The following is a 5,426-nucleotide window of genomic DNA, read 5'->3' as shown; positions in this document are numbered from 1 at the left end:
ACAAATTGCCATTACTGTGTTATATGGAGAATTTACATCTACAGAGGGTCCCCGTTAAAAATTGACACTTCATTCACGATAATGGTGATTCACGCAGCTGGGTGACATGTAAGTACAACTGCAGCCGCTTGGGGGCAGCATAGTCCGCTGTGGCGTTCAACGGTCGAACTGGACGGCGCATTCGACAGCAAGGGCTGTGATTGGCCGAGTTTTCAGTGCGTTTCTCTGTTTTTAGCAGCCCCTGCAACATGCTAATCCACTGTAGCCTAAGCTTTGTACATAATGTTAAACATAGTTTTGGATTCAGTGGCAAGATTTCTTGATTGTATAGTGCCTGTCTCTCAGTAATGTTTTAAAATGAGAGCTTCGTCAGCTGGCAGTAGGCTACTTTGTCGGTAGTCATGAGAAGTTCGCTTGCTAACAGAACATAAAAATGCTGCCCAGAAACCTTGTGAATAGTTCTGACACTAACTAGGTTGAAATATAGCCTTTGCCTACAGCATCTCCTTAACAGTAAAGTTAACAAAATGACAGCATTCATATGACAAAGGAAAACGAATCCGGTCACTCAAGACTGCCGCAGCCGTGGGGCAGAAGACGCTTGGTGGCCGTCCACAACGTTATAAACTTAACCTAAATAGTCGGCTGCTGTAAGCTACAATCGGATTTTATTGTATACCCCTGTTGTCTCAATGATGATAACATCTCATTTCCGACTATATTTCAAAGTGTGCCGTTCATTTGCATTATTAACATAACATCGTATATTGTCATTTTTGGCGAAGACATGCATTCCGTTAGGGATATTGAACATATTTAACATTCTCTAACCATCGTGATTTCGAATTGGTGCAGTTGTCAGCACAAAAACTCATTTTATTCTTTTGCTCTTTTGCATTGCTCTATGCTGTTCTATGGTGCTTTCTGCCTCTTGGTTGCGCACGCATGTTATCGTGGCGTTTCATAGAAATCCATATATAATGAGCGCATAAAACGACTTGTTGACGTTTTTGGACATTAATCTACATGTAGGCTACGTTAAGCTTTAAGGATTGTATGTCCTTAATTTATTTATATAGGCCTATTTAGGCTACTTGCGCAAACCCTGGATACTTTTATTGCCACACAACAATATTGGTGGTATTTGTTACATTAGCTTCAAAAGGCACCGCTTCAGAAAGCTGCACTGCTTGTGAAAGAAGGGGGTGGGGGAGGGGAGCTTGCAGCCAAGTGTCGGAAAAATGCATAGCCTACAACACAGAACCCGCTTCTCGCATTAGTCACTGACAGTAGACACGCTTCCAGCCTAATGACTTTCACACATTTTGAATGATTTACAGCAGGGGTCTCAAACACCCGGCCCGCGGGCCAAATCCGGCCCGCGTCCTGCCCAATTCCGGCCCGCGACGTATGACAAAATAATAATGTAATCCGGCCCTTGAGGCTATTAATTGCGACAAACAACGATACTGCTTAAAATAGACGATAGATCCAGGTACGGTGACAAATCTCATTTGTAGGCCTACTCTACTCTTCAAACCCAAAATCGCTGCGCAAAGTTTTCAGGAAATACTTGTATTACACGCGAGAAACACAAAGACGTGCATATGTAATGACGCGGAAGCGATGCAGGCCATAGTGTTGCAGAAATTGAAGCAGAAATTAAGCAGAAATAGGCCTACACCAAATGTTGAAAAACGTTCACGTGTGATGAAGTCTTAGGTAAGCTATGTTATTCACCTATTCTAATTCTGAAGAAGAATATCCTTTTGGAGATTATGATCGATCGTCTATGACAGTGATAGTCACGGTGCGTCTCTGAATGGAGGTGCGTGTATACAACGGTGTCCACTAAGCATACCATGCTTGTTTCGACCCTCTGCCCAACATAGCTTGGAGGTTGCAGTGGTAATCGTGATAATAGTGTCCGTAATGGATGTGGTACAGACAGCAGGGCTAGTAGAAATAGGGCTCTAAAGAACTACAAAGTCACCCGCAATATGATGCGAACTTCTGGGTACTGCAGAAAATATTTCTTAACTTCAAAAACTCAGTGTCTAAAACTCGGTGTCATTCAGACTCAACCCTCTTGACGTTTGGTGATTAATTGACAGCTGTTTTGGGACACGTTAAACTTTCTTTATAATGAGCGCATAAAACGACTTGTTGTTTGGGACATTAAGCTACGTTAAGCTTTTTCACGTTAAGGATTGTATGTCCTTAATTTATTTATATATTTAGGCTACTTGCGCAAACCCTGGATACTTTTATTGCCACACAACAATATTGGTGGTATTTGTTACATTAGCTTCAAAAGGCACCGCTTCAGAAAGCTGCACTGCTTGTGAAAGAAGGGGGTGGGGGAGGGGAGCTTGCAGCCAAGTGTCGGAAAAATGCATAGCCTACAACACAGAACCCGCTTCTCGCATTAGTCACTGACAGTAGACACGCTTCCAGCCTAATGACTTTCACACATTTTGAATGTCTTTCTATAGGCTAAGCATATAATGGAGATAGAGTAGAAAACTGGATTTAACTAAACAAATGTAACTAAGTAAACTGATTGTTTACTCTACAGTAGGCTATGTTCCCCCTCTCAGGCTGTACAGTAGGCTGAAAGTAGGCTAATGAGCTCAATAGACACGTTAGCGCTTCCATTAGGAAACTTTCGTTGCAGACTTTCACAACTGATTGTTTAGCCTACATTAGCCTACTGTAGGCCTACTCTACAGTAGCCTAGGCTATAGGTTATGTTCCCCCTCTCAGGCTGTACAGTAGGCCTATTGAAAGTAGACTAATGAGCTTAGACACATTAGCGCTTCCAGCCTAATGACTTTCACACATGAATGATTTACAGTAGACACATTAGCGCTCCACGCAGTGGCGTTACTAGGCCTTATAGGTGCAGCAAGTGCAGTCGCACCAGGGCCTATGACCTCCGTCGCAACCCCCGCAATGCAATTGCTGGAAAATTCTATACCGGTCCTTTCTGACTACCTGCGTGCCTTTGACCAGGCCAAGGCTACAGCGCAGACACTCGCAAATAAATGGGGGTTCAGAGTACATTTGAAAATGTGAAGAGTGAAGCGTCACTTTGACGAACTATCGGAAGATAAACGCTTAACCGATGCAGAGAGATACTTAAAAGTGCAGGTATTTAATGCAACTCTGGACATCATAATCAGTCAGCTCTCCCAAAGATGTGCAAGCATGCGGGAAACTTGTTATGTGTTTGAGTCTTTACGTCCTATGATCCTTCAACTCGCCGGTGATGATGAACTGCTTGAAAAGGCAGTAGCCTACGTTTGTCAGACCATTATAGCATGGACATTGCACCGACATTCCCAACACAACTCCTCTCATTTAGGTCTTGCTTTAAAGCAGAGATTTCACAGAAGTCATCTATTTTTCAACTTGCCAAAAGGCTGGTGGTAGATTATGACAGTGTAACATCCACATTCGGGGAAGTGTGTACTGCTCTCATGTTGTTTCTACATTGCCTATGACTGTGGCAACAGCTGAGCGATCTTTTTCCAAATGTTCAACAATTGCTGGTGTACAGGCTATAATCAATTAGCTAAATCATTTGTCCAGCTGTTTAAACATTTTTTCGTGTTACATTCAAACGCAAAAGGTGCTTTGATATATTTTGTTTAAACGTTGGCAAGCAGGCATGCTGCGGTTGCAATGAATGAGGATAATTGGTTTTATCTGCGGTGTTATTTTTTGCATTTTGAATATGACTCGCTCCAGCACGTCTACTTTTTTGCACGGTGCTTTCTTAAAGGAGCTGCACCATCTTACAACAATTGCATCTACATTTTCATATTAGAATGTTTTGTCAAGTGTAAGCTTAAACTACCGTGATCAAATTAAGTTTCCGTGCCCCCGCTGAAAGTATCTTATGCTCTTATCGTTACACTATCAAATCTATAAGTAACCGTGACAAATAGGGTATAAGATATATAAACTCACGCTATTGTATTATCATATATGTTTGGTAATGGCTCAGCTTTCTCTGATTGTTCTACTGACTTGGAAACTGCATCATGGAAGCAGTAAGTCAAGTCGCATCAAAAATAGTAGTGGCAGAACTCCAAAGTGACACCTTGTGGTTGTTTGTGTCAACTGCCGTTTGTGCCATTTCTGCTGAGAAAATGGGGATCGTGATTCCTGAAGGAACCCGTCCAAACTTAACGGGGACCCACTGTACAATGCTTACACTCAAGAAGCTATTCAACATGGCACTAACCTTATGGCAACTCTACGCCTTGCAGTTAGCAGTGTTTCAAATGTGTCGTCTCTTCTGGCCTCTCAGGGACACCATACATGGGAACCCCTAAACGTCCAGTCTAGCCAGAGACAGGTCAGAGCGACCTGCCGCAGGATCTGAAAAGGCACTCCAGCAAGATGCTCGGCTGATTCTCAGCGCATCAGATGTCACGGGATCAAAGTCAGAGGGCAGTTAATCCCAGCTTTGGCAACCTGTGTGCATATGGGCTGGCCGTCACACCTCCCTGTCCACAGCACCTGTCTCTCCCTGAGGCTGCCTGGCAGTGAGGGTGCCACTGGGAGAATAAAAAACCATACACACTGCAGTCAACAGTCGCATGCTCACATGGACACAATCCATGAATTTTAATATCTTAATTCATATGCTCTAGTCCTAGGACATCTAATAGCTATAATTAACATTTAGACGATACCTCATTACTAACTTAAGACATAGACGCACAAATCAACACATACCATTCACGTTAAGCTGCTCTCATGACTTTTGAGATGCCTTAACGAGGCCTCAGTGTAGTAGCTCAAATGAGAGTGCCAGTGGCATGCCAGCTGTGGCTGGAACTGTACAGTAGGTTATTCCTGATGCCACTGGCAAAGACACGTACCAAAGACATGACAACAGCATTATTGCCAGCAGGTGGCTGACCAACAGCATTTACAAAGCAAGGAAAATTCCTTGTACACTGTACATACTTCAGACACAGGATTGTACAGTTACATATATTTAGGTAATTCCCAATTTTAAAAGGCCCAGCCAACATCAGAATTCTGGCACAGTGCCTGGGCACTTTAAATCCTATACGACCAAAAGATTAGTTCTTAATGGATGCTACTGCCAAGAGGTGATGGGAGGTAGTAAAGCTCAGAAACAATGTAAACACATGCATGCCAGTAAAATTATACTCCAACCTAGAGATCACAGCTGCAGCAGAATGTACAACTGTGCGCATGCATGTTGTAGTATAAATACATATTGCTCTATAATAAGCAGTAAGTTATTGTTAAGATAAACATCCTCAATGATATTGCAACAAGAACACTTAGTTGTTGCATAAGGACACCCTGTGGATTTCTTTATTCTGCAATACAACACTGCACTGACCATCGATTGAGTGCTTACAGTAACGAGACATTAC

This window comes from Alosa sapidissima, chromosome 16 (assembly GCF_018492685.1).
Source record: "Alosa sapidissima isolate fAloSap1 chromosome 16, fAloSap1.pri, whole genome shotgun sequence".
Taxonomy (NCBI): Eukaryota; Metazoa; Chordata; class Actinopteri; order Clupeiformes; family Clupeidae; genus Alosa; species Alosa sapidissima.
Note: the sequence above shows the minus strand (reverse complement) of the source record.